This window comes from Falco cherrug, chromosome 10 (genome assembly GCF_023634085.1).
Source record: "Falco cherrug isolate bFalChe1 chromosome 10, bFalChe1.pri, whole genome shotgun sequence".
Lineage (NCBI taxonomy): Eukaryota > Metazoa > Chordata > Aves > Falconiformes > Falconidae > Falco > Falco cherrug.
Genome location: NC_073706.1, coordinates 38,445,772 through 38,463,033, shown reverse-complemented (window position 1 = coordinate 38,463,033; position 17,262 = coordinate 38,445,772). Strand labels below are relative to the sequence as shown.

At 52.3% G+C, this 17,262-nt stretch overlaps 1 pseudogene; it reads left to right on the top strand.

The window, feature by feature from the left end:
• LOC129736962 (hydrocephalus-inducing protein homolog) overlaps positions 1–14,883 on the top strand; it is a 70,176-nt pseudogene extending 55,293 nt beyond the window's left edge.
• Positions 14,884–17,262: the final 2,379 nt, after the last annotated feature.

Sequence of the window (17,262 nt, the reverse complement as noted above, 5' to 3'; positions counted from 1 at the left end):
CAGCAGGCTGCTGGGGTATCGCTGTCAGCAGGCTGCTCTGCCTTGCTTGGGCTCATACTTCTCAGCTCCCGTGCGGTCGTCTCCAATTGCAGCGATACAGACAGCAGATTTTTCTCTCCGGCTCTGTTTTGTGAGCTTTGTGCCTTCTCTGAATGGATTTCAAAGCTCGTTTAAGTGCATGGGAAGGAATTCAGAAATCATGTTTTATATGCAGCATCACTTTCTGAGGGTGCAAACTGATCGCTAAGTTACAAACCAGCCCAAGGGCTCCGTCAGAAGTTAGAAACCAGCCGCAAAGTTGATGTGCTGAGGGAAGAGAAGGGTCCCGTATCTTCTCGCGGAGCATCTAGTGCTGGTGCCACCCAGCCCGGAGTCAGGGACTGGCTCTGAGGCTGCCTGGAAAATCCAGGCGAACCGAAGGAATTCTGTACTGACATGGCAACCTCTCCCCAGGCCGTGAGACCAGGCTGCCCCTGCGCATCAAAGGGAGCGGCATAGGGCCCCAGCTGCGCTTCAGCTTTGGCCAGCTGGACATCGGGAAGGTTTTTGTTGCATCAGCCCCCAGCTACGAGGTGAGCAGTGGGGCTTGCTGGGGTTGGGGTGGATCCTGATGGCCCCTGGGGCAGCAGTGAGCTTTGTGCACCTGCTGGATTTCTGGCAACACAGGCAGTTATGTGCACGCATTATTTGATGTAAGTTAAATGTGGGAGTTTTTGCAGAATCTGGATAGTTTTGATGGGGTCTGAAAGGTGTGTATGTTGTCCACAAAGCCCCGATCCCTGCGTTTTGGCAACCTCCCTTTGAGACCAGCTGGGAGGCTTCATGCAGAAAATCCAGCCCTTGACACATGATAGCAACACCGGGTCAAAAAGGTCAGGATCCAGAGGCTTTTGTTTCAGCCCTAGATGCACTGCGCCCTGGTACCCTGGCGGTTAAAAAGCAGCTGGAACAAAGGTGTTGTGTTCCGACTCGAGTCCGTTGCAAACACCTTTCAGTGAAGCGCAACTTGCTGGATCCTGGCGCCGGAGGGAAGCCGGGCAGCCTCCCCGCGCAGAGCTGCCCGCGCAGGCACCGGGAGCGCTGTCCCTGCTGAGCAGCCTCCTGCCACCCTTCAGACCTGGTGCCCCTCTGGCTCTATGAACAGAGCAGGGCAGTTCTGGAAATGAAGCAAAGGAGCTTTCTGGGTATTTGCCTCCCCCCGCCGATGGTGGCAAGTTTTCTCAAAAAAAAACCAACCAAAAAAACCCCCAAGATACAGCAACTGGAGGCGGTAGAAAATGAGGCAGTACATGGTGCCAGACACTTTCAAAAGCTTGACTGTTGCAGGGAAGGACACGTTAAGGTGTTTTCTTGCCAAAATATTGTGCACTGTATGTATGCATTTTTTAATGCTGATTCTTTATTGATTCTATATATATCAATGTGTTGGTTTCATTACTGGAGAAAATGTGAATAAGTAGATGATACTCCAAGTGCTGTATTAAGTAGCCAGACTGGAGGTAAACTTCAGTGTAGGATCCCTAAGTGCAATTTGTAATTAAGGTGTAAAACATATGAGTAGTTTCCAAGTTACCAGTGCAGAATTTGAATACAGGAATGTTTTCAACAGCAGCTGCAAAATTAAAAAAATAAGGGCTGTACCTCTGCTTCTGTCTCAGTTTTTCTGACAGGTTTTGCGAGGACAAAACTTAGGGAAAATAACTGCCAAGCAGGTAGATAAGTCCACAGAAATGGCCGGATTTCACCTGCAGCCTTCGGAAACTGTAGAGCTTTGCTTTGGGTAGGTTTGGTGACCACCAGTGTGCTGATACTCACAGGCAGGTGTGGGCATTTCTTGCTGAATCTCAGCAAATGCTGCAGGATTGTGTAGCTTGTTGGAACAGTAAATAATGGTAAATTAGTAGATGATGGCTGTGAATATTTATGAAAGAGATTCTTTAGAGCAGGTGGAGCTGCTATGCCCCTCACTCTCATCCTTTCTTGACATGTCTGGTTGAGCAAAGACAAAGAGACTCTCAGATCAAAGAAAAGAACAAAATGCGCCTCACTGACGTACCCTAGCAGAGTCGGGGAGTGCTGCTGAAGCTGGTTATGGGGCTGTCCCAAGGTATTTTCTACATCCAGTAAACTTGCTGGCTGTAACGGGAGCTGAATGTGTTTTGCCCTTGGCAGGACTGGGCTCATCTGGAGCGGGAGCAGTTAGGTGACGATTCGCTGTAATGCTGCGACCGCCCTTTGCTGCTCTTTGGGGCAGGTCTGCATCGCCTTGGTGATGCTGAGCACATCCTCAGCCCTGCAAGTCCAAGCGGACTGCTCTGTGTCAGTGGAATAAACCCAGAGTGACTCTGTTTATGTGAAGTTATCACTGGGGTTTTTTGCATGCAAAAACCCAAAGGCAGAAACTGTCCTGTTGTGTTTTCTTTGGCTTCAGCCAAGCAGCAGCACACAGCATCTTCTGCCTTTTGTAGAAGTTTAATTAGAAAACAAGTCAGCCTTCTGTAAGGAAAGAAGATTCCTCATGTATTTCCATTTTGCTTTCTTGCTGCTGCAGGTGATCCTGTTTAACAAAGGAGTCATTGATGCCCCCTCCAAGTTGGTCCTTCCAGCGACCGCTCTGGGCTCCTGCTTCTCCTTTCTCCCCCAGGAGGGCATCGTTTTACCAGATGTCCTCCAAGTCATCCAGATCTCCTTCAGTTCCACCGCCCTGGGGCAGTTCACAGAAGGATTCCGGTTCAGTGTGGATGGGTCCCCTGAGCCCGTGACCTTGACCGTCAGGTGAGGAGGGTTACAGGAGCCTGGGGGGTGCCTCCACAGTAATTCCCACTGCAGACTCCTCTCCTCGAGATGGCATCTGCCTCCTTGCTTTCTGTCTTGCCTTTGTTCCAAGGACCCCTGTCCAGCCCTTATCTCTCATTCTCCAGCCCCACAACTCAAGCTGTTTGTTTCAAATGCTTTTGAGATGCCCACCCACCGGGGCAAGCCGAGCCTCCCTCTTCAGGGGGGGTTGTGCACTGGATTTAGTTCTCCAGGGAGGGAAAAACTCCCAGTTCTTTTGAGTGGAGATGAGCTGGCTGGTGGGACATGGGGCTGCAGAGGAAGGAACAGCGGTGGGAGTGCAGGTGGTTCCTCTCCTACCTTGTGCTCCTTCCTGCTCTGCGAGGACCCCGATCTCCCTTCAGAAGCACTATTGGAAGATGTGGCTGTTGCCATAAAGACTGCCCTCTTCCCCCGTTCTCTTGCAAGCTGCGCTGTTACCGGCTGTAGCGCACAGGGCTCTGGGCTGGCTGCTTGGCCGAGCCCTCTGGGCAGTCCTTCAGGTCTGACTTCCTTGAGCACAGCTCCTGTGTGCTCAGCAGAAACGGCAGTTATTTCCCCCCTCGCTGCAAGGCTCACCCTTGGCAGTTTCCCAGTGTGAGACCCAGTTGTGGCTGGTTTGGAGGCAGTTTTCTGTTGTCTTTTGGCAAGTGCTATTACGGAAAGCATGTCTGCTCCCTTTGCTCCATCCAGAGTAGGATGCTGGGGCTTGGCAGGTTAAGTCTGATTACGTGAGGTCCTTGGAGAGGGAACCTCATTGCCAGAAGGGATTTGCTACCTAACTTGTTCTCAGGAACGGATTCAGCTCCAGGAATCGAGAATTAGCATGGGATTGAAACTCCTGAAAGTCAGATTTTGAGTGCTTTTTGATTGTGCAGTCAGAAGATGCCCAAACCATAGGTGATCACTCTTTGCTTGGAAACAGACCTGACGAGGTCCTGAACGCTTGTTCTTTTGCTCTTTAGAAAGGGATGCTGGAACTGGGACACCACGGGTGAGTGCAGGTCCCTCCTGCGGGAGGCTGGGGTCTGTTCATGTGTACGAGAGACCCGGTGGCAGTCCTGTGAATAAAACTAGGAGGCACGGGTCACTGTGCTCCTTGATCTGTATTTGTTTTTTTCACCAAGAGGCAGAGCTGGCATTGATTGGCATCAACCATGAAATGAATGAATGTTGTGCAGCTTCAAGTGCTGATTTCAGTGGATGTTGGTGAGTTTGGGAGTTTGGAACATCTCTGAATTTAGGGATGGGCGGGCTGGTGTGGTGGCTTCAGGACACTCATGTTTGGTGGTGCAAATAGTCTTGCTCTTGGATGTGTCAGCCGGTGCACTGGTGACAAGCTGATACTTTCCTCCAAGATTCCACCATCCACTGTGTAGAACTTGTGCTGCGTTTCTCAGTAGATGTCTGGGGCTCCTGTGGATTCGTGCCTCAAAATCCTGCACGCATAATGGTAGTGTGGAATAAGGTCTGAGGAAGATGTCCATCTAGCCCGTGGAAAGGCCAGTTCCAGCAAAGAGATACCAAAGCAGGGAACCTGTGGCTGAGAGGGCTAGTTACAATGAACCTGCTTCTGCATGGACAGCTCTGCCCGTCACATGACAGGTGGGGAAACTGAGGCACAGAGCCATCACTTGTTCAGGGTCCTTCACTGGGCCAGCAGCAACCTGGGGGTGTACCCTGCCTGCCCTGGTGCCCTGAGCCACCTCAGCAGCTGCCACCTGCTGACCACGTTGCTTTGGCTGCCCCTGTGCACAGGGATGCTGTGCCGAGCGCAGGGGTGACGGGTTGATTTGAAACCCACCGTGCTGCTGAGACCAGCTTCTATCCGTCCCGGTGGTAACGAAAGCCGAACACTTTGCAGTTCTTTTTAACCAAGCCAGTTCCTCCTCTGCCTTTGTCCTTACAGGGGCTGTGTCATCGGACCGACTTTCCCTTTCCATGTACCTTCCCTCCATTCGGCGACGTCTCCTTTGGTGAGTGTGCCCTGGGCTTGGACCGCTGGTGGGGAGGTCTGTGCCTTACTGAAATGAAGCGCTTTGGGAGCATCTGTCACTTGTGTTCCTCCACAGCAGCCTTCAGGGTGTTAGAACCAGGGCTGCCGCTTGCTCAGGTGGTATTTTGCTGCCGTGAGATCAAACAGGACCAAAGGAATAGAAAGTCAGTATTTTCCTGGTGCCCTCAGAGCCTGCTCAGCCCCAACCTCCCAATCCTTGGCGGCAGAATGATGGTGAAAGCCCTTGTCCCAGAAGGGCCCAGGGGATGGGGCTGCAGGAGAAGGGAGTTGGAGCCACACGCTAGCCTGTGGCTGCTCAGGGTGAACGTTCCTGTTGCAAGGCGAGGACACCACTTACCCACTTGACCTTTAGTGTGAGCTGTTAATTTGTGCTGTGAGGGCTCCTCGTTATCACCTGCCCGGTAATAAGCCCAGGCAGTAGCTCGGCATTGGTTTGGGCAGTGATGTCTCCAGAGATGTGGGCTCCTTCTCCTTCCCCAGCCGAAGCACTGCTCCACTGACGGAGCCGGTGGCTGAGCACCCAGAGCATCTCCACTGAAATGCAGATTCTGATTCTCCATCTCGAGTCTCAGAGAAAAGGCTTTGTACTGAGATGATCTAAAGTTTACATGTGAAATCAATTGGGGATTGATTGAAGGGCCATGATCATTCTGTGCCCAGGATGCCTCTGTGGTTTCATGCGGTTCGTGGACTTTCTAGGAAATCTCAATACTTTCCCTGAGCCACTTCCCCCTCTCCCTGCATCACCACTCGGCCACTTCTCTGCTTCCTTTTGAATAAATAGACCCACAAGAAACGCACCGGCAGAAATGCGGTTGTGTAATAGGAGGTTCATCCTACTTTAATCTGATTTCATTAACAAGGCCTTTTCAGCTGAAGGCAGCTATTGTATTTTTGCTCCTTGTCACTGTGCTGCTGGCTGTTGTCTGCATCTGGTGACTTCGGTCCCATTTGGGGCTGTGCAGTGGGTCAGTCGGTGCATGTCCTTTCTGTGCCCCACCCCCGCCTCCCTGCCGGAGTAATTGCTGGCGGTGGGCAATGGTCACTGCTGCTGGGCACAGAGGAACTATCTGCTGTGTCTGCAGGTGGTTTTCCTCCCTGTCTTTATTCAAATAGCACTTGGTAAGCAGGGCATGGGAGGTGTCTTCTGGCAGAGCTGGTGTCCGCTCCAGACCAAGCTGCGGGCTGGTGTCCTGCCTCTGCAGAACAGCCACCCCCTCACCCAGTGTGGTTGTACCACTGGTTTTCCGTTGTGGAAAGCAAGTGTCAGAGCTGAAGTGATGTCAGGCTTTGTGGGCAGTAATCAAAGGCAGTGTGGATGTGATGTCCCCGTGTGTTAGGTAAGGTGAGACACAGTTCCTGCTCATTTCTAAGGAAGCATCAGGTTTGCCTGCAGTGAGGTGGGCCGAGTTGTCATGTGCTCAGTCTGGTTGCCCAGAAACAGGAGATGCCTTAAGGGTCCTGCCTAGAGAAACTGCATTAGAGTGCAATGCATCATGTTGTAGTGCCCGGTCTCATCCTTTCTTTTCCTTACATGACAATGCCCTACTTTCATATATTGAAAACTGGGGGAATGTTCATGGAGTTAATGGGGGATTTTACAGACTGAATTTTCAGAATAAATGCTCTGTCTGGGTGCACACTGATCAGTGAGAAAGAGTTGGGGCTGGTTTGGGGGCAGGTGAGAGAGCTCCTCACAGGTAGAGACAGCTCTTCAGCACCAACGGCACTGCCCATTGCCAAGGAAGCAAGCTGTGCCATCCATGGAAAAAGCAACTTCAGTCACAACTCACTCCTCCCTGAGCTTCTCCATTACCTCTCATTCACACTGAAAAGAGATAAACAACAAGCACCGGTCTATCCTAACAGGAGAGTCACACCAGGAATCACGGGATAGCCGGGGACTTGACTGATATTTGTCTCACCTTCCCAGGCTTTCCTCGCACCCTGCCGTGTCGCCTCACTAACACCTCCTTGGTTCCCATGACTTTCAACCTTCGCATCCCTGGCGAAGGCTCAGGACAGCGCAGCGTCACCAGTTTTGCTCAGATATCAGACAACACTTGCCCGTCCTGGAGAAAGGGAGCCCAACATCACATCAAGCCAACTGAATTCACCATAATGCCCTGCAAGGGGACCATCCGCTCCCAAGGAGCCCTGGGTATCCAGGTATGGCACGAGCCCGGCCATACGTGCTTCAGCAGGTGGAGCTGAAGCTTCACTGGTGCGCAGGAGGGCTGTAGTGCTGCTGGCTTTGGGCATAACGCAAGTAAGAGATCGGTGTTCGTGTTAGGTTTTTGTGAGCTGGGGTACTCTGGGGCGGAGCACCGTTTTGTTTCCAAAGTTGTAAGCCAAGGATCGTGTACCCTACGGTGAAGCACAGAAGCCATGCGTGTGTGTCTGAGCTGCTTAGAGCAATTTGATTTAAAGTGGGCCGAGGAAGGATGGGGACAGAAGGTGACTGTTAAAAGAAAGATGTCATTGCATAAAGCAGTTTGCTATTCTTCCCGGTCTTATCTTTCCTCTCGTGTGGAGCAGAATGGTTGCATCCACTGCAGCGAGGACTGGAAAAGCTCCAGCAGCCATGAGCTGCACAGCTGCTGCTGGGCCACGTTTTGCCCTCGGCTTCCCACTGTAAAGCTGGACTCATTCTGTGAAAGTCAACAGATTTCCTCTGGATTTATGCTGTTGTAGTCGAGAGTAAAAATTGGTCCCAGTGGCAAGTAGAACATGAATTGTGCTTTAATTTAGCTTACATATGCCCTGGTATGCAAGGCGTACTTAATAAATCGGATATCGCCAGAAGAGTTTTGTTACTCGGAAAGACAGTGGTCTACACGTGGACCAGCAGGAGAACTAAGGCAAAATATCGCTCCCTTTCCTGACCGTGGGTGAGAGCCAGAGGACACCACGCGTGGCTGATGGCTTCTGGCAGTGATTAAGTATCTGACGCTCTTCTCCTCTACCAGGTCACCCTGTGTTCCAACACGGTGGGGCGATACGAGCTGGCGCTGGTGGTGGGCGTGGATGGTGTTGGCCAGGAGGTGTTGGCGTGCCTCTCACAGCCAGGTACCGGCGCTTTCCTTGCAGCTGGCCACCTTTCCCCGCGTACCCATGCCCAGCACGCTGCCTGGCGTGGGGTGTCCTGGCTTCAGCTCCAAATGAGAAATGTTGCTTAACGAGCTAGTTCTGCCCAGCTCGCTGTGAGCACAGCCGTGCTTTGAAAGCAGCCCATGTTGAGAGGCACCTGTGCTCAGTGCTCAGGGCCATGCCTCTGTCTTTTTTTTTTTGGTTTATTTTATTTTTAAGGGAGCAGTGATTATATTCACTATTGGCCTGTTGTCTGGGACGTGAGGAGTAATGAATCTCCAAAGGACTGCCCCTGCTTCTCCCTGCAAGCGGTGGGCTTGTGCTGGGTTGGCCCAAAATGCAGCATTTGTTTGGAAGGCGGCGAGCAGCCTGCTGAAAGCTGGGGTCTGGCTCAGTTAGTGAAGGCGTGTGCAAATGGGAAAGGGGCTTACGGCAGGAGTGGTGAGGGGAAACTAGTCCTTGGTGTGGCAGGTGAGCTCAGGTTTCTCTGGTTCTCTTGAGCATGAACGTTCCCAGACTTAAGCCAAAAGCTGCAGCGTCGTTCAATGCCGTTGCGCCGCAGCGGGTGCCAGTTTAATGACGAGAGGGACGCAGTTGCTGGTGCTGTTCCCTCTCCCCGGCAGAGTCACCCACTGGGTGCCTGGGCTGCAATTTTGTAAAACGAGTGGGCATGGGAAGAGTCAGTGTGTGGGCTGGTGTGTGGAGGACCCAGGCAGCTGCAGGAGCTGGGAGAGGCTGGTCACCCACTGCGAGAGGCAGGCGGTGCTGGTGCCCTCCATCGCGGGGGCAAGCGGCTGAGGTTTCAGGCAGGGCGAGAGCGGTACGGGAGAGGAGGGAGTTGCTTTTACTGAGATGCGGGAGTCTTGTTTTCCTTGAGCTTTGGGGAGCGCTGGTCCTCAGCGGGAAGGCTCCCGCAGAGCTCGTGCCTTGCTGGGACTGTGGGAGGGTCCTTGCCGGCCTCCTGGGGCAAGGGAGGGGCAAAGCTTGATGAGAGAGCACTGGGGCAGGGCACTGGGCAGCCTCTGCCACGGGAGTCTGGGGCTGCCCCTCCTTTACAAGAGGCTGTTGAGTAAGAAGAAGTTAGAGGTGATCGATTGCCGTAGAGGTAGGAAATGTCTATCTGGCAGAGACAAATGCCTTGTGTCTGTTTCATGCTGTTTGGGGAGTAAACAACTTCTACATTCTCTCAGTGTCTCTAATTCCCTTTGGTCATCTCTTCACCCGGATGTGTCGTTCCTCCACTGCCCGTGCTCAGCCCTGTTCTGACATTTGGACGGTGCTTTCTGAAGTTCCCTTGCGAGTGGATGCTGACCCTTGTGAACGACAGCGATCTTCCAGGCTGCTATGGAGTCCTTCCTCAGGCTTGGCGTCGTGTTCGCCTCCTGCCCTCAAACGTCGTTATCGAGGGGTTTGTTAGGAAAAAAACGGGGTTTGGATAAGACCTTGCTGTTTTATATTCAAACCTAAAGTTTTGGAGAGAACGGGAAGCTACCTGAATATGAACTTCAGGAGCGGTTTGAACTCTTCAGAAAGCAGTTTCGGTTCTAGTCTTTGGGGTGCTTTCATGCAGGAGAACTTGGAGGGTTGTGAAAAGCTGCTGCAAGGAGGCCGCCAGCACCGGAGTGGGCGTTTGTGAGTGCAGCAGCTTTTGGACCCTGTGAGGATGCTAATTAGGCCCATACAAATCTTGCTCCTTGTGTTGTGCCTTTCTGCTTTCTCCTAGGGATTTTTAAAAATGTGGGTGAATTGCCATTGTGGTGGATGTTAAGAAGCTTGGAGTTTCCTCAGAGGTCACTCTGAAGTTGTCTTTGATTCTGTCCCTTATAGGAGCACAAGGAGGATGCTGCTGTGTGGTACTCCAGCCCTGTGCCGTGTGGGATTATCCAGCCTCACAGCTCGGTAGAGATGCCGTTGACGCTGGAAGCCCAGGCGATAGGAAGGCAGGACACTGTGGCTAGTGTCTCAGTGTTTGGGAATGAAAGATCCCCGCTGGTGAGTGCTAGGCGAGATGCGTGCCTTTGTGTGACTCATCTTGTTGGGCATAAAGTGTACAGGGGTTCTGCCAGGGAAAAGGAGAACGTGACAATACGTGGCTGGTGCGGACACGGAAAGAAGGGATTCATGGCATAAGTAGCAGCTAATGCCTAGAGAAGGGTGGTGTCCTCTTAGGTGGAAATCTAAGTGTCTGAGATGGTGTTTAATTACGGACGTGTGAGGCGGGATAACAAGCCCAGTCTGAAACCCAGAGCAATTCCTGGGTCTCTCGCTCTCCTGCGTTACGAGATGAGCAGCAACCGCTGCTTCATTAGAACTCTTGTTCGGGAGCGCACGGGGACATCGCTGAATACCACTAAAGCAAGAGCGGTGTAAGAGACCGTGCTGAAATGATGATTTCTGTAAAGCTGGATTTAAGCTTTCCTGAAAGTCAGGTCCATCCCGCCTGAGAAATATCCATCATATCTCTTTGCCAAAAGCCCCAGCCAAAGACGCATGAGACTCCACACTGCTTGCATCTGGAGCACAAGCTTTTTTTTCTTTTCTTTTTTTTTCCCTACCAAGCTTGAAAAGGGGTGAGGCAAAGCATTCCTGGACTAAAGGCTCCTACAGGACATTTGCATTCAGGCATATACAGCAGCAACAACAAAGTGTAGGCAAGAGAACGTTGTATCTGGTGTCCTGGCTTCCACTGGCTGAAATCGAGAACAAATTTAGTTAATTAAACTTTAATTTAAAAGGATACTAACTTTTGAAGCAGCTGTTTTAAAATGTCTTGTCCTCTCTCTGAGCACGGAAGGGGATATCAGAGGATTCCCGAGAACGTGAAGCTTTCTGTAACAGAAAGGAAGGCTGACATTTTGAAAACAATTGCAGGGATATAAACTTTTTATAAACCGAATTGAAACGATGATGCCAAATCCCTTGGATGCCACTGGTCATCTCAACCCTGGCTGCTGGGGATGTGCATGTAAACCAGTCAACAGCAAGGCCAGGCAATGCAGGCTTTGCAGGGAAGTCTCACGTTTGACAAAACAGTTGCTTGCAAACAGAAGGCATGCTTCCCCGAAAGAGGAGGGTTTCTCCCCACTGGAATAACCAGTTGTTTAAATGTCAGCTGGATTTTGAACTACAGGTACCTTGAAAAGCTTTTACGCTTGGGCTAACAATTTATAAATTGAAAGTTGACCTTACCTTAATCTTTTCTGTTTGGACGTGAACGTGTCAATGTTTTGCCCAAAGGGCGAGCATTTCAGCTGGAGAAGCGTAGCTGTGCCTAAAGAAAGGACTAGATGCGTTGCATTTTCTATAGGTCTGTCTTCTGGTTGCAGTGCAGTTCCAGTAGTTCCCTGGTAGCTGACGCACCCAAAGCTTTCTGGGCTGGCAGAAGAGCTGGCTGTCTTGTTACGTGTCCTGCGCTGGTGGCAGATCCTACCCGTACGGCTGCAAGTCTGACCTTGGGAATCGCTGCAGTGTGTTCCAGTAGAACTTCAAAGCTCGTTCTTGCCTTAGGCTGGGGTGCCCAGTGTCGATGCCTGGTCTTTACCACCGTTTCAGGCAGAACGTGGTACAGATCTTTCATCCAGGCTGTGCAGAGTCCCTCCACAGCTCCGTTGTCGGGTATTTTGTTTGCAGGTGAACGCGTGCCAGCTCCAGTCTGGCGTGTGTCATCTGCATGAAGGAGCTGGTAAATCCCAGCGCTGGCGTTACTGGTGGCAGAGCTGCCATCGCTTGTTGCTGCCTTTCCCTGTGCCATGTTGCCTGTAACGCTGTTGCATGGCATTTTCCTTGTCCCTTTTAGAACCCTGTAGATGAAGGGGTAGCGTTTCTGAAGCCCTCTCCTTGGTGGTGAGGATGCGTGGTGTTAGTACACAGGCTGACAGAAGGCAGCTCTCCTGGGCATCCTCCAGATGTTGTTCCGCTCATCCCCAAAGGGCTCTGCCCTGCCTTTGCTGCTGCTGTCCCGCTGTCACCGGGAAGCTGAGCTGGCTGGCGAGGCGCAGCTCTTCCCTGCAGCTCCTCCTTCCCGGGAGCTTTGGGCAGCATCGCCCAGACATGCATCATCGTGCATGGCTTCAGTTCCTTATTTTGGAGGCCCCAGCCTTGGTAGGTGAGGTTTTTGGCTCTTAGTTGCACGCAGCAGTGCCCTGCCAAGGGATGAGCATTTCTGGATGCTGCTGCTTCTGGCTGAGTTGGGCTGGTGATTCTGACAGCGGTCAATACCACTTCCTTGAGCCAGACATCATTAAAGGTTTTACATCGTGGAAGCTGGTTTCTTTTTCGGTTAAATCGTACTCTGTGCCCTCCAGTGAATCCTACGGCGTCTGGTCAGTGTTGGGAGTTCTATGCATTCAGATCCTGTTGAAGTGTTGAGGTGTTTGGAACCAGTGAAATCCACTGCAAGAGTGCACAAATTCTCGTTGTTTTTAATGATGTGGGAAGGTGGTTTAGCAAAGGGATCTGTGTTCCTCCTCCAGTAGTCTGTGCCAGTTCTGCAAGGAGAAAGCTTTTGGTTCTGACTGTCAAGAGAAAAAACACCACTTGAATGATGTAATGAATAATTAATGCCTGTTATTCATGCCATACCAGGAATACACATAAGCACACATCAGAGGCCATAACTTGCACGATCTCTGCTCTGAAGAGCCTGCTTCGCTTCTGGCTTGTGCTGGTTTTCAGAGGTGCATTTTTGGGAATGTCAGAGAAGTAACTGTCCAAGTGTCGCTGTGCAGCAGCAGCGGTCAGGGAGGTTTGGGGCAAGGCTGAGCGGCAGAAGGAGCGGGAGCAGGCACAAGGCAGAGAAAGGAGAGCTAACTGTGGAGGAGGTCTGGAAAGGAGAGCGTGGGACCCAGGGTTTCTCTGTCCCCTGAGAACGGGAGCTTGTGGCTTTCAGATGGGGTCACTCCCGAGCCTGCACTTGCCCCAGGCCTTCTGTTTCAGCCTTGCAACACTGAAAACTTCCAACAGCCGTACTTATCGCCCAGTCGAGGAGGACACTTAGAGCCGTCTCATATTTTTTAACTTCCCCTGCTTTTCTTTTTTCTTTCCTACCTGCTTCCTGGAGCAGAATATCTGTTTAGTGAGCATTGGAGAAGAACGGGTTGTCTACGTGCATCTGAGTGAGATAAATTCCAGCAGTATTGAAGTTCTACAAGATGCGTCCAAAACTCTCCACCTCTCCAATCAGGCTGTCATCCCTGCTTCCTTCTGTGTAGAGATGGTAAGTATCTGTGGGACTATTTCCCAATGAAAATTGACTGGTCTGTAGCAGCCTGTGGCCTGATTTTTACATGCAACGTTCCCATATTGCTGTCTCGGAGAGAAAGCAAGATATTCCGTCCCAACGCAGCGAGAGGAGCCTGGCTCTGGGGGCAGTTTTAGCTGGGGCACCCCTCAGTAAAATAGACAGCTTGCATAGATGTTTGTGCAGAAATGAGTCTGGATCATCTTTACAAGTTTTCCCTCTGTTTTCTGGACGGTATTTAACGGAGAGTCGTGTCTTTGGAGCTCTGAGATCAAGAGGCCCCTGTGGCCCTTTGCTCCTGCACGGGCATGGATTTCCCGACGCTTTCCCCATTAGGTCTGCGTTTGCTTTGTGTCAGACTGCTGTTTGTGACAGAGTCTGGGGTGTGAAGTTTGTCCTCAGCCTGCCTGTGGTGAGGTGAGTTTCACACCTGCTGGGGGCCCAACCAGCTGTGGTGTTGCACAAAAATATAACGGTAAGGGTTGTGTAGCTACAGAGCGTGTGGGCTCCGTCGCGTTGCAGAGCATCTCCGGAGGCCAGCCGCAGGGAAAGGCCGTTGAACTGATGGAGGCTGCAGCTGACAAGCTGCGTGGCAGGAGGAGGTTGGGTCGCTGCCCTGGCAGGGGGGGGCAGGGCTGGTGCAGCCAGGGAGGGCTCCTGTGCGGACGCTGGGTGGGATGTGCCGCTCACTGGAGGTGGGATCTGTGAGGGGCTTAAAAACAGGGTTGGGAGGAGGTTTGTTCTGCTCCACGCTAGGTGGGCTGGATTTGTGGAGCTGGTTCACCCAGGCCTGGCTCTGTGGGCTTGGTTGGGTCTGCGGGTAAAGCATCAGGCAGCGTGCGAGAGGCCAGGCTCAGCCTCCTGGGCCAAGGGGGAGGGGGGCGAATTTCCTCCTTGCTGCTTTTCCAGCTGTTTGGGGGACAACAGTAACCTCCAAGTGGGGGAGGGATTCCCAGGGCAGCTTTCTTTGAATCCGCCATGAAAACCCGCTTTCCATCTGTGGCGAGAGCAAGCCACCAGGGATGGCTGGTACTGGTGTTGAAATGATGGGTTTGCATGCCTGTCGCAGGCAGTGACCCGCAGAGCTGTTCGGGTCCTGCTGTCCCGGTGCAATGCCTCCCTCCTCCCCGGGCAGCTCGCGGTGTAGCCGGGGGGCTTGCAGGGTACATCTGCCCCTCCGTTGCCTCAGGGCCCTAACCCATGGGACTGGGCAATAAAGCCTGTCGTGCTTCACCGCCATCTCTGCCAGTCCTGGGGCTGATCAGTCACTAGAGCAGTAACACGAGGCGGCTCAGGGACGGTTTCTTTCCCTGCAATAAAGACGGGCTCTGCTTGAGCAGTGGCTTGGACCAGATGATCTCCAGAGGTCTCGCCAGCCCCAGCCGCTCTGTGACTGTGTGTGTGATGATCCCCCCTGCTGACTCCACGGGGCTGAGTTCCCCCATGGTGCGCATCTCTGCTTTTCAGGGCAGCTGCTGCTCTCATGGAGACGTGCCAGGAGGCAGGTCCTGGGAACCTGCTCCATCAGCCGCTTCACCAAAGGCTCTTCAGACAGACTCCGGGCACGGTGCTGCTGAGGCTGCCTGATGGGAGCAGCGCGGGCATGGGCGAGATGTGCCCGAGCTGCGCCCTGGCCCTCAGCAGCTGCCTGCTCTGCCGCTCTTTTGCTGCCCCAGTTGAAGTTTTGCCCTTGGCTGCTTTACGCTGCCTGGCAGCTCCTTGACGGGAAGCAGAGGGGACTGAATAATTGTGGAGATAAAGCCTGAGATGCAGTCGGGTGTCAGGGTGACGTGCACGTGTCCACCTGAGAGCGGAGCAGGCTGCGCTGTGCCTTAGCCCAGCTGATGGGTGACACGGGCATCCTTCATTCCCCCGTGTCCCTGAACCCAAGCCTTGTGTCCTCTAAAGCGCCAAAGCCGCTGCTCTGATTCCTGCTTGGAGGTTGCTGCAGGGGGGTGAGCCGTCATTTCCCTGTCTCCCATTTGTTGGCCAATCTGCAAACGGTGGCTGTGAGGCTCAGAGATCATGGTCCCCAATTGAAAGGGCGAGTTATCGACTGAAATTTTCACAGGAGCGTTGCATCGGGAATGTTATGCAGACTGACGGACAGCCTGACAAACTGAATGAGGTTAATTTAAGGGGCGGCAACAGGGCAAACGAAAGGCTGGTGTCTTGTTTGAAACAGAAAAGGAAAATGCTGCAATGCAGGTGGCCGTGCTGCCACCCCGGTGGTACTCTTAACCCTCGAGTGATAATTGCTCTTCCTGTTAAGGCAAGCTTGCTGCTGGCTTTGTGGGAGACAAGATCATTACCTGAGCAAGCCAGCATGATTTGTGGTGAACTTCACTTTGGGATAGTGACTTCAGGAATTCCTTGCAGTCCCCCTCAGGCACCAGCTTCCCTGTACCCCTCTCCTCTCTGCTGGGTGAGTTGTGTCTGTTCTATTCTCAGTTGCAGGGAGCAGCAGGGAGGGAGTATCTCTGCCACCAGAAGAAAATAAGTAAAAACCCGCCAAATCTGTGTGTTGAGACGGGGCTTTTTGGGTTGGAAGAGGGGTGTAGGGACTGCATACCTGCGTCCTCGGTTGGCTTATCCCTGCTTGCCAGGGTGTCTGCAGATCTGCGACCCTTGGGACCAGTGTGTCGTCCTGTGCTCACACTGTCAAATCCTGTGTCTGTCGGGTGTGCTTTTCCCTGTCAGATTGCTTTCCCAGCTGCCAGGCAGCCCAGCGTGTTAGGGAATCCTCTGGATCCAGCAAGGGGAGGATTTGTGTCTGTCTTGGGTAAAAAAAGACTGGAGGAATGAGTCAACATGAAGGAGCTGTTGCAGCTTAGCTGGGGGCTGATGTAACCTGCTGACAAAAGTGGCTGTTTCTCCTCCTTGCTCCATTGTCATCTTCTTTTCCTGCCTCCCTAAGTGCCTGATTTTTGCCATATTGACAAGTGCCAAAGGCTTGTTATGGACTGATGGAAGTGTTTGCTCTCCCTGCAGAAAGGAAAAAGCATCATTCTTAGGTCATTTCCTACTTGTTCTTTGTCATGCTGTCTTCTCGGAGATGTTTTATGTGGCTGCTAAGGCTGACATCTCTTGGCATCACAGAAGGCAGCTGCATGTCACATCTCTGTGATCAGGAAAGAAGAGACAGGCCTAGGGTGTAAGTTTTCTTAATCAGTGGCAGCTTTTTTCTGCCTGCATAACCCCCGTGCTGGGTCTGTTATGTGCTGCCACAGGGCGCAAATGGTTTCCCAGCGCCTTGTAACGAGGGAGGAGGCAGAAGACCTTCCTTGGGATTTCCTCTTCTCATGACAGTCGTAATGCGGGGTCCTGTCTCCTTCAGCCTGGTCCCTGACCTCCCTGATCCAGAGCCCTGTGCTCCAGGTGAAGCTCGCTGCTGCCTGGTTTCCAGCAGCGGTCGTACAGCCAGCTGCTTCGTCTTCAGGAGGGTGCCTGGTGGCTCAGTGCAGATCCCCTTCGGCGTTCCCAGGGATGCGCTGCTGTCACATTCAACTGGAGCTGACCTTGCAGAAGAGACCAAGTTTTGTTTGTTTTTTAAAAAAAGAAAAAAAGCTGTAACTATTTGTCTTGTCACTGGGATTCACTTGCAGATAACTGATTTTTCAGGCAATGTATAAAGGCTCTTGGTCAGGTGTGGTGTAAGCAAGGGCAGAACACGCAGTTCCCATTCCCATACTGGCTTCTCCCCTCTAGCACACAATTTTTTTCATTTACTAATTTAATTGTTTATTACCTCAAGCCTTTGGCGACACTGCCTTTATTAACAAAACGGCCATATGGAGAGACAGCAAAACACGGAGGAGATAAACTTAAAAACAGTGCCGATGAGGGGATGCTGCTTTAGTGATTCTGTTCCTTGTTCTGGCTGACGGGCAATTCTGTTGCTCTCTGAGCAAACCGTGCAGGCTGGGGGCAGTGAAGGCTTTGAAGAGCATGTCAGCATTGACTGCAGTTCTCCCCAGCTGCTCTCACTGAAGTCGGAGCAGACTTGAATTGGCAAGAGGGTGGTTTTTAAATCTACTGCAAATTACCACCACCACCACCCCCACCCCCGCCCCCCCAAAGCAGCTGAATAATTAGCCAGCGG